At 41.8% G+C, this 20,201-nt stretch overlaps 1 protein-coding gene across 23 annotated transcripts in view; it reads left to right on the forward strand.

The window, feature by feature from the left end:
- The first annotated feature begins 761 nt into the window (after positions 1 to 761).
- Positions 762 to 20,201, forward strand: part of SIPA1L1 (signal induced proliferation associated 1 like 1) — a 410,589-nt gene continuing 391,149 nt past the window's right edge. For 18 of the 23 annotated variants that reach the window (XM_064292664.1, XM_064292691.1, XM_064292692.1 and 15 more), the window contains exons 1-2: positions 764 to 825; positions 1,439 to 1,498. The gene's annotated coding sequence lies outside the window, so the exon portion shown is untranslated. Of the gene's footprint in view, positions 826 to 1,438; positions 1,499 to 1,592; positions 1,856 to 20,201 lie in introns of those variants that run through there. The other 5 variants (XM_064292697.1, XM_064292696.1, XM_064292698.1 and 2 more) reach the window with 3 other exon arrangements.

Consider the following 20,201-nt stretch of genomic DNA (forward strand, 5'->3'; position numbering starts at 1 on the left):
GGATGAGAACTGACTTGAAGGCACATAACAAGCCTGAGTCCTCTCTGAGGTAGGACAAAAGGAAAGTTCTGAGGACGTGTACAGAGTGTTGCATTCATATTTTTCAACAGACGTTAGGTAAATATCCAATGTGCTAAGCCTGTGGAGACGCTGAGAATAGGAAGATGAATAAGGCAATCTTCAGCGTCTCTCACTTCTGTGTTGAGGGGAAGAAGGGCAGTGTGTGGAGTGGAGGTTGGGAAACGAGAAGGTCGAAAAACTGAATCCATCATGGAAATTTGTAGGTACAGATATGACCCGGCATTTATGGCGGAGATCTGCACCAAAATCTCTTAAAAAAGAATTAGCCTCGCCAAATTTGGCCAGATACCGCGTCGCTGGTCTCTGCAGATGCCGGTTCCAAAAGGTTTACTAATCTTCCTTCAGCTTCTAGTATCCGCTTTCCCCACCATTAGCATGTCAGGCAAGGGCATGCTGAAAATTTGCACCCACGTTTGCTGCCTCTGCTCCCTGCAGGGGACAGGAATTCAGGGCTTTGTCGTTGTCATAGCAACCAGGAGTTCCGCGGTCCGGATCGTTCTTCCGACTTCTTGTACTTCCCCCGCGGTCCCGGCCGAGCTGCCGTGTCTCTCGCGATATTTGCGCGCCGCGCTGTGCGGCCCTACGGTGATCTCATCCGAGACTTGGCAAGGGAGGGAGTGAGGCCGGGGAGGAATGGGGCTGGGAGGCGGGGCGGAGAGGAGAGGGGAAGGGCGAGTGCTGCGCCGCCACCGCCGGCAACTTTGTGAGCGAGTTCAGTGCGTGCGTGAGCGAGTGAGCGAAAAAGTCAGTGCGACGCCGAGTCCCGGGAGGAGGGTTCCGGGGAGGGCCAGGTCTGGGCCCCCGAGGCCGCCCTACCCACCCCCCCAGCTTCTCCATCCCCTCTTGCCTCTGTGTCTCGCTCCCCACTTCCTTCCCCACCGGCCCTTCCCGCCCCTGCCGGCAGTTACCTGTCCCTTCCCCCACTCGCACGCACCTCCCCTCTCCCCGGAGCTCACCTCGGACCCCTGACCCCTCTTCCCCCACTGGCTTCTCCGATCAGCCGCCCCCTCAGCTCTTTCTCCCCGCGGCGGGCGGTGGGATGGGGAGCGCTGAGCCTCGGAGGCGGCGCGATCGGGGGCCCGGGCGCCCAGACAATAGTTGATGCCCGGGGAGGGGGACACCTCCGCACACCCCTGGACTCCTTCAGGAGCGCGGCCCCCGCCCGCTGCTCTCCAGCCTGCATTCCGGGTCCCCCTCCGAGCCAGGCTCCGGAGTTGGGCTGATTCCGCCCCCGCCTCCCCTAGGCCCCCTCTCCTCGGCGCCCGCCTCAGCTCGGCCTCGCCGCCTGCCGTTTTCCGCAGAGGAGACGGCGAGGGAGCGCGCGCCGGCCGTCTACACGGTTTCTCTTTCTCCCCAGGGAGAAGGCGAGGCGGACGCGCCCTGGACGCGCGGCTGCCCCGGGAGGTCGGGCGGAGCGGTAAGTGGCCCCGCGCACCGGGTCCGGGCAGGGGAGCGGGGTGCAGGGCTGTTCACAGTCCCCCACCTGGTTTCTGGCTGGAACTGGGGTCCAGGTCGCGGGGCAAGACACCGGGGGGCCGGCGAAAGTTTTATATCCGATTTGGTGGCGTGCTGATAGCGCAGCCCAGCCCGGCGGGGGCGAGTCTGGGCTCTACCGCGCCCGGCGCGCGCGCATGCATCTCGAAACCCGAATGTGCACAACTACCCGGCAGGCGCCTCGATGAGAGGTCAGGAGACTCGCGCCCCCGTCGGGGAGGTTGCGCCGACTCTGCTGCTCTCTTCTCCGCCGGGCGACCCTTCCCCTTAGGTCACCTGGGTGAGCGCTTTGCAGGCTGTGCCGGAGGGGACAGCCCGAGTGGTACAAGGGAGGGGAGCAGCTCGGTGTTCGCGCCGGTGGTTAGTTTCCCTTCTGGGGGCAGCGAAATCCGGGGATGCTCTAACCTGCTTTCCTTGGAGCAAGTAAAACGCGAGAGAGCTAGAGAGCCGGGAGGGTGCTGCAAAAATAACTTTTCCTCCTTCATCCTGTTTCCAACTTCTCTCCTGACCTTTAAGAACATTTGTGAGGCTAAGGTCGCTCCACGGCATTTTTAGATGGAGAAATAGTCGTATTGGGGAGGTTGAAATTTCGACTGGGCTCACCGTTTGGCATACAGAGACGTGAGAAATGGCTCACTTTCAAGAAAGATATTTAACTGAATTTTTGGTAATTGTTTTCGAAGGACGACTTTTGGGGATTGATTGCTCCTAGACTGCATTTATAGATTTCTTTTTCTTGAAGGGTAGTTCAGAGGCAGCGTTCAATGAAATTTATATTACCTGCTAAACGATTATACTTCTAAACTGGGAGCCGGTGATGCGGTGCAAATTTCAGGGTAAAGGTGTCGTCTTTCATCAGGTTCCAGGTCTATCTGGATGAACTGGGGTTGGCGTTTCCTCTGTAAAGCAAACCTTTCATGTTGAAACTCTGACTCAGACTCTTAAAGCCATTGTTTTTATACTGGTACTCTGTGGGAGTTAAGTGTCAACTTTCTTCTGTTTTCTCTTATTGAATATTCTTCCAACGTAAATATTCTTTTGGAAAGTAGAAAATTAAATCCTATAGAAGCGTTCTCTGTAGCCAGTTTAGTAACTCTGTAATCCTGACTTAACGACTTTCAATTTTCCCTTTTTCATTTTTTGAAAGCTGCAATTAAACTACCATTACCAGAGTGAAAAAGAGCTGATGGAGTAATATAGCACACTGGTAATAGCAGTAACCTAAGATAAAAGGTTTAAATAAAGCGATTTATGGCCACTGGTGTGTCTGACTATTAGATGGCGTACCAGCTATTAACTAGGATTATTAATAGTAAAACATTTTTCCCATGAAGTGAATTATTTATACTAAAGCATTATCAATTAACAACGCATTTGAAATGGCTTGGGTGATAATTTGCTTACAGTTTGGGACAAAATAAGAAGTTGTGGGGGATGGATGTGGACCTCTTGGTTCCTTGTCATCTCATTCATGATTAAGAAAGGACTCTAGAAGTTGTATCATTAGATTTCTTCAGTTGACATAGAGAACAAGTTTGGCAAGTGGCTCAAGACAGTCAGTAGGTGTTGCTGTTGTTAGCTTCTCTGCAGTTCCTGGTACTGCTCCTTGTGTTTGAAATTATAGTTCTTGTGCAGTAAACTTTTTAAATCTGAAGTGTCAGGCAGTGCTAATTGTGACTTCAGTGTAGGATTCTATGGCAAGGTTGACTTGAACTCTTGGTGATAATTCCAGAACACTTCCCTGAAATCTTTATTGAGATCCTTTTTTTTTTTTATTAATAATTTTTATTGTGCTTTAAGTGAAAGTTTACAAATCAGGTCAGTCTCTCACACAAAAACCCATATACACCTTGCTACACACTCCTAATTACTCTCCCCTTAATGACACAGGCTGCTCTCTCCCTCCACTCTCTCTTTTCGTGTCCATTTCACCAGCTTCTAACCCCCTCCACACTCTCATCTCCCCTCCAGGCAGGAGATGCCGACACAGTCATTTATTGAGATCCTTTTAATGCCATTATTTCATAATTATTTTCTGGTTTTTGTGTTTACTTCACTTTTGCTTTAAATTACACGTGTAATTTTGGTGTGTAGACACTTTCCCTTCTTTCTGCCTTTTTAACACTTTTTTTTCTTTTAGGATGGGGAGCCTAGTAACATTTTTAAGCCGCGGATTGAGAATTTCTTGGGATTAGTGGTTTTGTAGATTTTGGGAGTTGGTTGATTGAGGACTGGGTTGAGATACGTTTATGTTTTATCTTAAGTTGTGATTTGAATTTTTCAACAAGCGATCTTTTTCTGCCTCTTTGAGCTATGAAACGGGAGCATGAGAACAGCTGGGATGATACGAGAGTACAGATTCCCCGAATCTTTCCAATGTAACGGAAAGTTTGTAGTGATTAATGACATGATTATGTCATTAATATGATAGTTTCCACTATCATATTATTATTTCCTTTGGAGTCCACCAGTGTACATACATATGTAGTATGAACATCTTGAAGATTTTCTGGGAACATCAAAGATTTCAGCTTTTGGTTCACTGACCAAATTGGACTTTCTCAAAGGAAAACAAATAGTAGACTTATCCCGATAATATAGACTGATACAGAGTGTGCTTCTTTCTTCTTTTTGGCTCAGATCACGGATTCAGATCTCACAATAGATTCAGAAAATATTTTTTCCCTTTTTTTCTTCATAACATTATTATATTCCTAACCTTTTGAGGTTAGTGTTCAGTCAGCCTGAATTCATTGAGTGCCTCAATTTGAGAGGCATACTGTTGGGTTCTGTGATTAAAATCATGGCTAAATGTGTTCCTGGCCTCATGGAACTTACAGGCTAGTGTACATTGGTAGAAACCGTTCCTGGGTTGGAGTTACAATGGCCTGATGCCTCCATAAAAGTTTTGCATAGCAGGCAATTATTTTTGAATTTTGACTTATTTAAAATTATTGGCATCATAAGCCCAGTATTTGTCCTTAGAAGATTTGCCATTTTCAGCTGTGAGGTCTTGAGAAATAATTGAACCTGTTCTTGAGTTTCACTGTCTTTTTCTGCAAAGATGGGCACAATATTTGCCCGCAGATTTGCTGCAAAAGTTCGTTAGAATAAATGTGTGAAAGTACTTTGTAAACTATAAAATCTTATTTGCATTTTGTTACTTTCTGATGAACAGATTCGTGGATTGTTGGAGCTAGAAGGACTTTTTAGCAGAAATCATCTGGCACATCTTTCCCATTTTACAGATGTGGAAAATGAGACCCAGAAAGTTGAAGTGACCTGTTGTAAGGTTATAAAACTAGTTAATGACAAGGCAGTGATTGGAAGGCAGGTTTCCAGACTTTATTCTTTTGTTTACTGTTTCTTTGTTTTTTCCTTCCTATTTTAGAGTCTATTATGTAAAAATTTGGGTTCTACATTTTTTCGTCACTTAAGCTTTCAGGGTTTATTAAATGACTAAATGTGAAGGAAGAGGCAAAACTTAAGGAAAGAAACAAAATCAACATTAAGGTTGAAAAGCTGTGAAAACAGCATTGATACAGTGTTTGGTAACCAAGCTTTGGAGTTACAAAATTGCAGAGTTATGGAAAAAGAAATTATGAGTAAAAGTTTCTACATGGCAGAGCCTTTAGTTTTTTTTTTTTTTATAACAGGAATCTTTATTAACTCAGATGTAATATTCTTGTGTGCTCTTTAGATAAACCAAAACTTAACTTTTACCTTTTTTTCCCCTTCTTGAACGGATTTTCCTTTTGTAAAATAAAGTAGTTGTACTTCCTTTGTTTCTGGAACAATGGCAGTTTTTAGATCTTCTCCCTAAGGTACATGTAAGGGTTACCAGAGGGGCTGGGTATTAGTCAGGTGGAGAGATAATTGCACATAAAACAGGAAATGTAGGAGCTTCCCGTTGAGAATGTGCCTGATTTATAGCACCACCCTACACCTTCCACTGGAGTCGTCTTAGCCAGTAAATGAGAAATATTCCTGCCAGTTGGGTGACTGCCCTTTAGTGGAGGAGATTTCCCTTTACAGAGAGGATTAAGCTTTATGGTATTCCTTCAGTACTGATACAAGAGTATACATCTTGTTACAGATAGGAAGCTGTCTAAAATGTAGGAGTTCTACTCTCACTGAAGATTGACTACCCAGTCTTCTATCAGCTGCATTTCTACTTTTTTGGTCTGGGAAAGAAGAGGGTCTCATTGGGTTTTTGCTTTTAACTTTTTCCTTTGCCTAGCTAATTAAAAAAACAAAAAACAAAAAACACACACACTTATATGACCCTTGTTTTTCAAAGGTTATATATAAATTATCTTAGATAAATAGCTTTGTGATTTAAAAAAAATCCATAGTTTTGATGGGCTTTTTGGCTCGTAGAAAGAGTCACTTTTCTCTGGATCTCTTAAACATAGATGATGTGAGTGAGGAATGGAATAAAACAAGCGTGATTGGGTTTTGATCACGAGGGTAAGAAAAACCATGAGAGTGTATCCTTTGAGGCTCTGAGATGCTTTGACAGTCCACATCTATTTTCTCTTTTTAGTCTAGCATGAGGAAAGTAAGAGAACCTGAGTTGCAAAAAGAATTTGAGTGTTTTCCTAAAGATCTAGAGAGGTAAGTGTCATGGAGGAATGTCAGAGACTTCTTTAGCTGGGCGGTAGTGAGTCGAAGTACAGTACCTTGGTGAGTGTGCCTCAAAGCGAGGTGAGGCCATTTCTCTTGGCCTTTGGAGGTCTGGGATTAGAATTTTCAGCCTCTAGATATCTAATTTGTTACTTGTCATGTTGCACTAAATTCTCCCTCTAGTTAGGATTGTAGTGTGCCTAACTTTAAATTGTGGGGAATGGGTAATTTCATGATGTTTGATTTCTCTATTTCTAGTTGAGGAGAGGCAGGAAGAGAACATATGCTTGCTGGAGAATGGTGGCCTGGGGAGAGAGTCTCTGGTTTGCACAAACACAGGGGTCAGTCCAAGGCAATCTGAGCAGACCTGACATCTAGCCGCAGCAGGCATCAGATTCCTCTCTTCCTCTCTCCTCCCCCAGAGCAGGTCGAGGTTAAATGAATTTCACAGACACAAAAATTAATTCCGCAAAGTGTTTTACCAAAAACTACTAGCAGGTATAGTCATTGATTGGTATTTGTGGCCCAGCATCTTGTTTTCCTTTTAGAAGGAATTCTGAACAGCTCAAAAGAAAACTGTTGAGAAATAAGCAGCAGAGAACCCTGTACTTAATAATCATCCTCCAGTAATCAAGACTTGGGTATCATCAGTATTTTTTACTTTGGTCCCTGTAATTCATTTTCTTCATATTTGAAGTTATTTGTCTAGATTATTGTTGTTGTATGCTGTTGAGTCGAGTCATACTCATAGTGACCGTATAGGACAGAGTAGAACTGCTCCATAGGGTTTCTAAGGGTGTAATCTTTTTTGAAGCAGACTGCCACGTCTTTCTCCCATGGAGCAGCTGGTAGGTTTGAACCGCTGACCTTTTGGTTAGCAGCTGAGCATTTAACCACTGTGCTAACAGGGCTCCTTATTTGTCTAGATAGGAATTCTAATTTGATGTAGTGTGAACACCTAGCATGGCTTTTTTTTTATTTTATTTTATTGTGCTTTAAGTGATAGTTTACAAATCAAGTCAGTCTCTCATACAAAAATTTATATACACCTTGCTATATATACTCCTCATTGCTCTCACCCGATGAGACAGCCTGCTCCTTCCCTCCATTCTCTCTTTTCGTGCCCATTCCACCAGCTTCTGGCCCCCTCTGCCCTCCCATCTCCCCTCCAGATAGGAGACGCCAACATAGTCTCAAGTGTCTACTTGATCCAAGAAGCTCATTCTTCACAGCCTCTTTTTCTGTCCCATCGTCCAGTCCAATCCCTGTCTGAAGAGTTGGCTTTGGAAATGGTTCCTGTCTTGGGCTAACAGAAGGTTTGGGGGCCATGACCACTAGGGTCCTTCTAGTCTCAGTCAGACCATTAAGTCTGGTCTTTTTATGAGAATTTGGGGTCTGCATCCCACTGCTCTCCTGCTTGCTCAGGGGTTCTCTGTTGTTTTCCCTGTCAGGGCAGTCATCGGTTGTAGCGAGGCACCATCTAGTTCTCCTGGTCTCAGGCTGATGTAGTCTGTGGTTCATGTGGCCCTTTATGTCTGCTGGGCTCGTAATTACCTTGTGTCCTTGGTGTTCTTCATTCGCCTTTGCTCCAAGTGGGTTGAGACCGATTGACGCATCTTAGATGGCCACTTGCTAGCATTTAAGACCACAGACGCCACTCTCCAAAGTGGAATAGCATGCCCTTTTAATAGCATCTAATTTTCAGCATTGATTGATCATTGTTTTTACAAATTTCTTTTCAGTTCTTGATGTTTTCAGTAAAATAAACACCTGGTAACTGAACTGTAGTATTCCATGCCTTCAAGAAGAGAGACAATACCCGTTAGAAAATGCTCATAAAATATATTAACTGTAAATGAACAGGGTGGAATGTTCTAAAATTTTCACCAAATTTGAGAAACTTTTATTGCTTTCTTCAGCTGTGTGTACTTAGGAAAAAAGTGGCAAGAAAACCAGTATATTTCCATATTCTTGCAGGAAGCGCAGGATTGTGTCTTCACCTTAACCATGCTGCCTGTCTTAAAGGAACTTAAAAGAACACGTCTTACCATTGAAATTAGGGTTAATGTGTAGTTGATTTATCTCTTCCCTAACACGCTCATGGGAAACCCTGGTGGCGTTGTGGTTAAGTGCTATGGCTGCTAACCAAAGAGTCCGCAGTTCAGATTCACCAGGCACTCCTTGGAAACTCTATGGGGCAGTTCTACTCTGTCCTATAGGGTTGCTATGAGTTAGAATTGACTCGACGGCACTGGGTTTGGTTTTTGGTTTAACATGCTTGTGCTCTGGCAGCTCCAGTGAAGACCCCGGAAGGTTCTGTAAGGATACTTTGCCAGTCTAACTTCCCAGGAGCTGGCATCTGATGTATAGCCAGTGTGCTGTGTGTATATGTATGTTTGGAATGGAATGGAGTTTGACTGTTGGTTCAGAATGTACTATTGGGAAACCTGTTAGGAAGCGTTGCCCTGGCAGAGATGAAATGTGGGTCCTAACCCCTGCCTCTTTACGGGTTTGAGAAATGTGTAGCCAGTGTGCTCTGTGTATATGTATGTTTGGAATGGAATGGAGTTTGACTGTTGGTTCAGAATGTACTATTGGGAAACCTGTTAGGAAGCCTTGCCCTGGCAGAGATGAAATGTGGTTCCTAACCCCTGTCTCTTTACGGATTTGAGAAATGCCTGTAATTCTTAACAGACTCTCAGTGTTATTTTATTTATTTTTTAAAATTAGCATCTTAGTGCTGATCTTTTGTAATAGGAAACGAAGTATAATAATTGTATAAAAAAATAACTTTCAGTAGATGAATTATAGGTTATGGAGAGCTATAGGATTCACAGAAAAGGCTTATTAAATGTTCAAGAGCCTCAGCTTAGTAATCACTTTTGGTGGGATTGTTCCAAAGGCCATTTTCAAGGTGGTATTTTACAATAGTGGTTTTCAGCAGGTTCAGTATTTGTGTTTGGGGGAGCAGTATGTGTTTGGATGGGGTGGGTAGAGAATTACAGTGATATCTGGGGCTTTTCTGTGGGGTAGCATGTTACATATTGAGGTAGACGGGTAGTTTGAAGAAGCTCAGTAGGTGATTCTGATACGCTTCTTCCTCACGCAGTTGAGAACTCACTGGGGTTTTTTTTCTTTTTTAATATTGTACTTTAGATGAAGATTTACAGAACAAACCAGCTTCTCATTAGATAATTAGTACACATATTGTTTTGTGACATTGGTTACCAACAGCATGACATGTCAACACTCTCCCTTCTCGGCCTTGGGTTCCCTATTACCAGCTTTTCTGTCCCCTCCTGCCTTCTAGTCCTTGCCCCTGGGATGGTGTGCCCCTTTGGTCTCATTTTGTTTTACGGGCCTGTCTAATCTTTGGCCGAAGGGTGAACCTGAGGAATGACTTTATTACTGAGCTAAAAGGGTGTCCAGGGGCCATACTCTTGGGATTTCTCCAGTCTCTGTCAGACCAGTAAGTCTGGTCTTTTTTTGTGTGTTAGAATTTTGTTCTGCGTTTTTCTCCAGCTTTGTCTGGAACCCTCTATTGTGATGCCTGTCAGAGCAGCCAGTGGGTGGTAGCCAGGCACCATCTAGTTGTGCTGGACCCAGTCTGCTGGAGGCTGTGGTACTTGTGGTCCGTTAGTCCTTTGGGTTAATCTTTCCCTTGTGTCTTTGTTTTTCTTCATTCTTCCTTGCTCCGGCTAGAGTGAGACCAGTCGAGTATCTTAGATGGCTGCTCACAAACTTTTAAGACCCCAGACGCTACTCATCAAAGTAGAATGTGTAGAACACTTTCCTTTTAAACTATGTTATGCCAGTTGAGCTAGATATTCCCCGGAGAACTCAATGGTTATTATATAATCTTTGGAGCTATGCTTGAGACTAAGGTAAACAAGTAGAGGGTTTAAACAAGAAAGCAGCTAAAGCAGCTTCTTGGTGAGTAGAGAAACTTCATTTTGGACAGGTGGAAAAGAGAGCGCCTAGACTCTTATGTAGAATCCCACTGATTAAAAAAGGCGACATGGAAGAAATCTGGAAATGACTGCCAGCAGCTAAAAAGGTCGGCATGCGTAGACTCTTGGAGTGGAGGTAGAACATGCAAATTCAGTTTGGTAATTGTATGTTGGCACTTACTTTAAATTATGCTGTTTCAGGTGTTCAGTAATTGAGAGGTGACATAAAACCTTCCAAAGAACTTCTCGTTTTTTTGAGGGGGGAACCCTGGTGGCAAAATAGTTAAAGTGTTCAGTGGCTAACTGTTGGAACCTACCAGCTTCTCCAGGGGAGAAAGATGTGGCAGTCTGTTTCTGCCACATTAAGATTATGGCCTTGGAAACCCTATGGGGCGGTTCTACTCTGTCCTGCCGGGTTGCTATGAGTTGGGATCGACTCAATGGCAGTGGACTTAGGCAAGTTAAAAAATGAAGTAATGTGGTTTAAATACAAAATGTTTGCCAGACTATCAATTGGCAACCAGTATAGGTAAGAGAGAAGGAGCCCTGTGGTGCAGTGGTTAAAGCACTTGGCTGCTAGCCAAAATGCCAGCGATTTGAAACCACTAGGTGCACTGTGGGAAAAAGATGTGGCAGTCTGCTTCTGTAAAGATTATAGTGTAAACACTCAGTATGGTAGAGTTCCACTCTGTCCTAAAGGGTTGCTATGAGTTGGAATTGACTCCACAGCAGTGGGTTTTAGGGCTATAGCTAAGAGGTGTGTATCTAGCACTTCCTAGTTTACAAAGTACTTTTATAAATATTGAGCGGCTTGGGAAGGATTCAAGAAGGTGGTGGAACTTGAATTGATCTTAGGAACTAGATGTGTACCTCAGTGGTACCCCAGCCCATCTGTGTCAGTTGTATTAAAGTACTGTAGGGAGGTACTTAATAAAAGCCTGTAGTCCCAACTGCAAGATTTTTATTGAGACCAGTTATAAGAAGTGTCATTTATGATATTTCTTTTTGACACTGTATTACCTTTCCCGTTCCAATCCAGTAGTTTCTGATTTTTCATATTTGCTGATTGGATAGGACCACGTACGGAGGGCGTACACTTAGCCATAGTGCTCTTCTATTTTCTAGAATGCACAAAAAACAGAAAATTAACCTTGCTGGGTTGTAGAGGATGAAGTGAAGGAGAGAGTTTGGAGCCAGACCAGCAAATTAAATGGCAGCTTTAGTAATTTAGGCTACTTGAGACATCATTTCTCACCTTTTTAATAAAACTACGGGAGTACTTTTGGTTGGGTATATTATTTGAAGGCACATTTGGTAGAATTCCATGGAGGAGAAATGTAGTACACTTGTATGTTAATGTTGATTTGTTAAATTTGTGTCTGTATGAGTAGGTCTTTAAGTAGTAATTTACTCATTTATTTCACAAGGATTCACTGAGTCCCACTATATGCCAAAGAGGCAGTCATGGTTCAGTGGTGGAAGTCTTACCTTCCATGTAGGAGAACCAGGTTTGATTACTGACCGGTGTACTACAGCCATCACCTGTTTGTCAGTGGAGGTTGCATGTTGCTATGATGCTGAACAGGTTCCAGTGGAGAGTCAGAGTAAAAGAGACTAGCAAGGTCTGGTGATATACTTCCAAAAAATCATTTAATGCAAACTCAGTGGATTACAGTGGTCTGATCCCGTTGTGTATGGGCTTGCCATGAGTCAAGGGCTGACTTGACAGCAGCTGACAATGATATCAACACTATATGCCGGGGGGGGCTGGCGTATGCTCCTAGTGAGCAAACATAAATGGTTCCTGCTCTTGTATAGCTGATACTCTTCTTGACTGATGTGGTCATTTTTGGTATTCTGTTCTTCTCATCGGAAACCCTGGTGGCGTAGTGGTTAAGTGCTACAGCTGCTAACCAAAGGGTCGGCAGTTCAAATCCGTTAGGCGCTCCTTGGAAACTCTATGGGGCAGTTCTACTCTGTCCTATAGGGTCGCTATGAGTCGGAATCAACTCGATGGCACTGGGTTTGGTTTTTTTCGTTATTCTTCTCATCTGGTTGGATTTTTCTTTTAGTTGAAGGCTACCCATTTTACTTCTGATGCAAAATGATTGCTTTGAAATTCTAAACTGTTGTCTATTATGAAAATAGTCCTATATTGAATATTTTTTATGTAGAGGAAGAAACACTAGACAGTTCTGCTTTTTGGTTTCCAAGGAAATACAGCTTTTTTTTTTTTTTTAAATTGTGGTTTAGGTGAACGTTTACATAGCAAATTACTTTCTCATTAAACAGTTAATACACAAAAGGTTCTGTGACATTGGGGTTCTCCACCCCAGGTTTCCTGTTACCATTTGTATGTTTTCTTGTCCCTTCCTGCGTTCTCATCTTTGCCTTTGGACTGGTGTGCCTATTAGTCTTGTATACATTATTGAACTATGAAGCACGTCCCTCATGTGTATTATTGTTGGCGCTGTGTTGTTGTTATTAGGTGCTGTCAAGTCGGTTTTGACTCACCACAACCCTGCGTACAACAGAGTGAAACACTGCCAGTCCTGCACCATCCTCACAGTTGTTTTGCATGAGCCCGTTGTTACAGCCACTGTGTCAATCTATCTTGTTAAGGGTCTTCCTCTTTTTCAGCATGATGTCCTTTTCCAGGGACTGGTCCCTCCTGATAACATCTTAAAAGTACGTGAGATGAAATCTTGCCATCCTTGCTTCTGAGGAGCATTCTGCCTGTACTTCTTCCAACACAGTTTTGTTCATCCTTCAGACAGTCCATGGTATATTCAATATTGTTTGCCAACACCGTAATTCAAAAGCGTCAGTTTTTATTCGGTCTTCCTTATGTGTTGTCCAGCTTTCACATCTATATGAAGTGATTGAAAACACCATGGCATGGGTCAGGTGCGCCTTAGTCCTTAAAGTGATATCTTTGCTTTTTAACACTTTCAAGAGATCTTTTGCAGCAGATACAAGCCCCCACAGTATGACAAACTGACAGACGCTTGAGGGTGTTGGTCCTACAAGAAAACAAACTGAACCCATTGCTGCCGAGTTGTTGACGACTCATAGCGACCCCTGAGGACAGAATAGAACTGCCCCATAGGGTTTCCAAGGAGAGGCTGGTGGATTCGAACTGCCAGCTTTTAGGTTGGCAGCCAAACTCTTTAACCTCTGTACCACCAGGGCCCTAGAGATTGGTCTAATCTTTGGCCAAAGGGTGAACCTCAAAAGTGACTTCAATACTGAGTTGAAAGAGTGTCCAGGGGCCATACTCTCGGGGTTTCTCCAGGCTCCGTCAGACTAGCAAGCCTGACTTTTTTTTTTGTGAATTTGAATTTTGTTGTACATTTTTCTTTTACAGTGTCTTGGACCCTCTGTTGTGATCCCTGCCAGAGGAGTCTCCAAGGAGATACATATTAATGAAATTTATCTTATCAAGTGCTTTTCTAAGTAAGAAAACTAAAGGAAATGGGCTTTAATAAATTTTGGATAAGGTTTTCCTGAGGACCCAGATAAGGTTTTCAAATCTTGGTTTCCTCTACTCCCACACCCACTCAAAGTCTGTCAGAATGAGAATCTGGAAACCTAGTTCTGGTGAATCCTGGATTTTAGAATTTATTGTGGGGTCATGTACCCTCTCTGAATCTTTCTCATTCATTCATTCAACAAATCTTTTTTGTTCACTCATGTAACAAGTACTGTCCTCATTTGTAAAAGGGAGAAGGCTAGGAGTTGAACTAAGTTTCCTTTTAAAAGGCCAAGTGTGAAAATTCTATGAATTTATCATTGTTATTTAGTTAGATGTAAGGATTTTTTTTTTTTTTTTTTTTTACGGGTAGTACTTTTTTTTGAAAGAGCTGAAAAAAGAGACATTTAGAGTTTCTATTTTTAATTCTAAAACATTTAAAGAGAAAATTTTATGACATTGGATCATTTTAGCATTAGTTTCACTCTGGTCTGAGAACAGTCAGCATTTAAACTCAACTCAGAGCCTTTCTTTGTAATTTTGGCAGCGGACAATTCTGAATCTAAGCTTTTCACTGTTACTTGTAGCATGCTATGAACAATTCCTATTTCAGATGATTAGTGTAGTGCCAGTGTGGGAGATTTAGACATGCTTATGAGCCCTTCTTCTCAGTGCTTGTTTCTGAACCATCCAAAGCTCTGGTCAGTTATGTTTGGAGTAGTCTTGAGATATGGTGACATCACGTCACTAACTGCAGAAGAGTCACACTGAAGAGCTGAGTGCCAGAGCTGTGATAATTAAGTTGGCATTTGCCCATGCTGCCAATCATGTAATATTCAGAGTACCTAGTGTGAGATTTCATAACTTTATAAAATGATATTTTCCTTTTAATTTGCCATGTAAAATTCAACATTAGGATTTGTTATTATTGTAAGATTCAGTTATACAAAGTAAAATGTAAGAATTTTCTCCTGTATAGATTGTTGGCTGTTGAAAATCTGGTCTCACTAAAGAACACTGGAAGATTTGGTCTAGTCCTACCTCTACTATGTATGTATTATTTTTGTGACATTGGTTTCTTCTTTCCTGCATTCAGCAGCCATATTCATTGAGTACCTCCTAGGTGGTGGGTACTTTTCCCACCCTGGGAATTTATAGCAGTGAACATCTCTGAGTGAGATGGGAAGCCACTGGAGGGTTTTGTGCAAAGGGTTTTGGTCTGACATATTTTCAAAGGAGAAAACTCTCTTGGGTAGAGAGTAGAATGAAGGGGGAAAGCTGGAAACAAGGAGACCAGTTAGGGTGTTCTTGCAGTAATCTAGGTGAGAGATGACAGCAGCAGTAAAAGTGATGAGAAGTGGCTGAATTCTGGACATAAAGTTGCTGAAAGTTGGAGCCACTTTGATGGGAACTAACAATAACACAATTTCCTGATGGGTGAGTTGTGGAGTGAGGGAGAGTGGAGTCAAGGATGACGCCAAGGTTTTTGGCCTGAGTAACTGGATTAATGGAGGAGCCATTTATTGAAACGGGGAAGACTGGAGGAGCAGGTTTGGGTGGGGAATTAAGAGTTGGTTGGTATATGTTGAGTATGAGATGCTAATAGACATGCAAGTGGAGATGTCAAGTAGGCAGCTGGGCAGGTCTGTCAGCCTTCATGAGCATCAGTTTTCTCATTTGTGAAATGGGGGTATTTACTTTTCTCAGAATTCTGGGAATTAAATGAGTAAAAAAAAAAGTTAAAATTTCTAAAGCTATGGCCTATAGTGGTGGTATTATTTCTGGAAAATAATCTGGTTGCTATCTTAGGTACTTTGTGGTTTCTTTTTTTTTTTTTATAATTTTTATTGTGCTTTACATGAAAGTTGACAAATCAAGTCAGCCTCTCACACAAAAACTTATATACACTTTGCTGCATACTCCCAGTTACTCTCCCCCTAATGAAACAGCCCGCACCCTCCCTCCACTCTCTCTTTTCGTGTCCATTTCTCCAGCTTCTCACCCCCACTACCTTCTCATCTCCCCTCCAGGGAGGAGATGCCGACGTAGTCTGAAGTGTCCGTCTGTGGTTTCTTTTGAACTACTTAATTCATAGGCTAGAATGTATGGTGGAAAGTTGGCATTTGCCCTCTTAAGTCTGGCTTTTTTTCTGAACAGGTGGAGAGAAGCATTCTTTCTGATTTATCCTGCAGTTCCCAGGCTTCTGGGAGAACTTGGTATTTCAGTCCCTTCTAGAGTGTGTCTGAAAGCTTCATTTGGTTTTGAGTTGATGAAGCCACTACATGTTAACAAGGAACCCAGACTTGTCTCTTAAAAAAACAGCCTCAAGCCAAAGTAATTTTACTTAAATGAGAAAATAGGAAAAATGGCTTTTTTGTTTCTCAAATTCTTTTTTTATGTTAGGCTTCCTGTAACTTGGATCAGTTAACAGGTAGAGTCAAATAATCACCTTTATTAGGGAGACAGTACCTATGTTTCTGGAAACGGTAACTGTATACTCTTAGGCTTTTGATTGCTTTAAAAAATCCTACGGCAAATTAAGTATGTTAAATACGTATTTGAACCTACTGAGTTAAAATTTTCTTAAGATCCAGTTAAATGTCGAAAGCATCAGTTTTATATTTTGATCAATGGGATTTTGAGTTTATTAAATGTGTTTTATTAGGTGTAGAATTAAGTAGTTGTATCCTTGTTGTTATTAGGTGTCATTGAGTTGATTCTGACTCATTGTGACCCTATGTACAACAGAATGAAACACTGTCCGGTCCTGTGCTGTCCTCAGAATCTTTGCTATACTTGAGCTCATTGTTAGACCCACTGCGTCAGTCTATCTCATTCAGGGTCTTCTTTTTCGCTGACCCACTTTACCAAGCATGATGTCCTTTTCCAGGGAGTACTCCCTCCTAATAACATCTTCAAAGTATGTGAGACAAAGTCTCACCATCCTTCCTTCTAAGGAGCATTCTGGCTGTACTTCTTCCAAAACAGATTTGTTTGTTCTTCTGGCAGTCCATGGTATATTTAATACTCCTCGCCAACACCATAATTCAAAGGCATCAATTCTTCTTCAGTCTTCCTTATGCATTGTCCAGCTTTCACATGCATATGAGGTGATTGAAAATACCATGTCTTGGGTCAGGTGAACCTTAGCCTTTGTTGTGGATTGAGTTGTGTCCCCTAAAAATACATGTCAACTTGGTTAGGCCGTGATTCCCAGTATTGTGTGATTGTCCACCATTTTGTCATTTGATGAGATTTTCATGTGCGTTGTAAATCCTGTCACTATGATGGATTAGCAGCAGTTATATTGGTGAGATCTACAAGATTAGATGGTGTTTTAAGCCAATCTTTTTTGAGATATAAAAGAAAGAAGTGAGCAGAGAGATGGGGGACCTCATCCCACCAAGAAAGCAGCGCTGGGAGCAGAGCACATCGTTTGGACCCGAGGTTCCTGTGCCAAGAAACTCCTAGACCACAGGAAGATTGATGACAAAGACCTTCCTCCAGAGTCAACAGAGAGAAGAAGGCCTTCCCCTGGAGCGGGCACCCTGAATTTGGACTTCGAGCCTATTTGACTGTGAGAGAATAAATTTCTGTATGTTAAAGTCATCCACTTGTGGTGTTTCTGTTATAACAGCACTAGATGACCAAGACCACCCTCAAGATGACATCCTTGCTTTTCAGCACTTTAAAGAGGCGTTTTGCAGATTTGCCCAGTACAATATGCTGTTAGATTTCTTGACCGCAGCTTCCATGGGCATTGGTTGTGGATCCAAGTAAAATGAAATCCTTGACAACTTCAATATTTTCTCCATTTATTGTGATGTTTCTCATTGGCCCAGTTGCATCCTTGGATTAATAGTATTTACTTATAATTTATACCTTCCTTGCAGATGAGATACTGCTTTAGGAACAAGAACATCTTTAATGAAGAGATGTGGTGGTGGTAAAGATAGTTTTGAGCAGAAACGCTGCTTCTCTTCAATGCAATCCTTGTTCAGCCAAGATTTGATTGGGCGTCAGCTGAGCGTGCCCTTTGCATGTGCGGTGATTTATAAAGAGAAGGGCCTGACATTCTCAGTAACTACGTAACTGTTGATGCAGAATTAACAACGGTTGGAAACACCATCTAAGTGTTCAAAGGAAAGAGTACAGTGACGGCTTTAATAAAGATGGAAGGCATTGGGAGGGCAGGCGCTGTTTTTTAGTAGATATTTTGGAGACATTATTTTGGGTAGTTTTAGTCTATCTTTCAAACAAGAAGACATCTCTCCATGTGATGTTTTTTTGTCAGGTTCTCTAATTTATAAAATAGATGTACTCATCTTGCCAATAATTATTAAGTTACATAATCCTTTGCTTTTCACTGAATTGGCTTATTGTATGATATTTTAATCCAGCTTCTAAAGAACTGAAATATAGGTATCCCATGTAAAAAAACCCAAACTTTTGTCTTTCATTTTGTGTTAGAATATTTAGGTCAGACTTAAATAATTTTAAAGGGATCTGTATGTTTAAAGGGATCTGTATGTTTAAATCCCCCTTTTCTCCATGCTTAATTTTTTTTCCCCCTAGAAGAACATGATTTACTTAAGTCTTTCTGAAATATCTTTCAGAACTTTCCAAATTGAACTTGAATCTGATAGTCATTTTTATTGGGGAGATACTCTCTAACTTTCTCAAGTCATAGTACCTATTTATGTACTCCTTTTTTGGTTGTTGTTTACAATATCATTATTGAGATATAATTCACATGCCATACGATTTTTAGTATATTCACAGAGTTGTGTAACCACACCGTCATCAATTTTAGAACATTTTTATCACCCCAAAATGAAACTCCGAAACTCTTAGCAGTCACTCGGCTTTTTCCCCCAGTGCTCCCAGCCTCAGGCAACAACTACTCTACTTTTTCTCTCTATGAATTTTCCTGTTGTAAATATTTCATGTAAATGGAATTATGTAATATTTAGTCTGCTGTGACTGGCTTCTTTCACTTAGAATAATGTTTTCAAGGTTCATTCATGCTGTAACATGTGTCAGTACTTCAGTACTTCATTTCTTTCTTTTTTTAAATTGTGCTAAGAATATATACAACAAACCATTTACCATTTCAGCGTTTTCTACATGTATGATTTAGTGACATTAATTCCATTTATCATGTTGTGCAACCATCACCACTGTTTTATTCGATCACCCTTAACAGAAACTCAGTGCTCTCTAAGCAGTGACTTCCCTTTTCCCCTCCCTTCCACCCCAGGCAACCACTGATGAACTTTGATCTCCATATATTGCCTGTTCCAGGTACAAAAGTGGGATCATAGAACATTCTCCTTTTTGTGACAGACTTACTTTCCTCATTATAGTGTTTTAAAAGATTCATCTATGTTGTAACATGTATCAGAACTTCATTTCTTTTTATGGCTTAGTAATATTCCATTGTATGCATAGAACACATTTTGTTTACCCATTCATCTGTTAATGGACACTTGGATTGTTTCCATCTTTTGGCTGTTGTTAATAGTGCCACAGTGAACATTGGTGTACAAGTATCTGTTTGCATTCTTGCATTTAATTTATTTGGGTATATACCTAGGAATGGAATTACTGGGTCATATGGTAAGTCTGTGTTTAACCTTTCGAGGAATTGCCTGAGTGGTTTCCTCAGTGATTACACCACTGTCCAATCCTACCAGCAACGGATGAGGCTTACAGTTTCTCCATATCCTCACCAGCACTTGCTGTGAATTGTTTTCCTGATCATAGCTGTCCTTGATTTCAAGCGGTATCTCTAGTGGCCAGTGATGTTGAGCATCTATCATGTACTTACTGGCTATTTGTATCTCTTTGGAGAAGTATATATTCAGATCTTTTGCCTATTTTTAAATGGGGTTATTGGTCTTTTTATTATAACAGTTCTTTATGTATTCTAGGTACAAGTCCTTTACCACATATACGATTTGCAAAATTTTTCTCCCGTTCTGTGGGTTGTTGATATCTTTTGAAACACAAAAGTTTTTAATTTTTATGATGTCCAGTTTATTTTTTCTTTTGTTGCTTGTGCTTTTGATGTCATAAGTAACTCCTAAGTTTTTTGACCGCTTTAAATGTTTTAATAAACCAAACCAAACCCACGGCTGTCGAGTTGATTCTGTCTTAAAAATAGCGACCCTATAGGACAGAGGAGAATTGCCCCAGGAGCACCTGGCGGATTTGAACTGCTGACTTCTTGGTTAGTAGCTGTAGCACTTAACCACTATGCCACCAGGGTTTAAATGTTTTAATGGGGAGGTTAAATAGTGATTTGAATCTACTGAATTGTTAAACTTGAAAAGCCTGGGTGGTGTGGATCATTTTGGTTTTCAAATCCGTGTGGAGCTTCTCTGCTAGCTTGGAGCAGCTCTATCAAAAACGCATTTTACTTTTTTTTTTTTTTAAAGTGCTTTAACTTTGGTGGTAATGTTTCAGATTTCAGATTCAAAACCAGATATTCCCTGTCTGCTGGCACTGAAACTGTAGCCTGTGTTGGGACCAGAGAAAACAGCAAAATCACCAATTACTGTGTGTGTTTGTGGAGT

The sequence above is a fragment of the Loxodonta africana genome, chromosome 10, assembly GCF_030014295.1.
Source record: "Loxodonta africana isolate mLoxAfr1 chromosome 10, mLoxAfr1.hap2, whole genome shotgun sequence".
NCBI classification, from domain to species: Eukaryota; Metazoa; Chordata; class Mammalia; order Proboscidea; family Elephantidae; genus Loxodonta; species Loxodonta africana.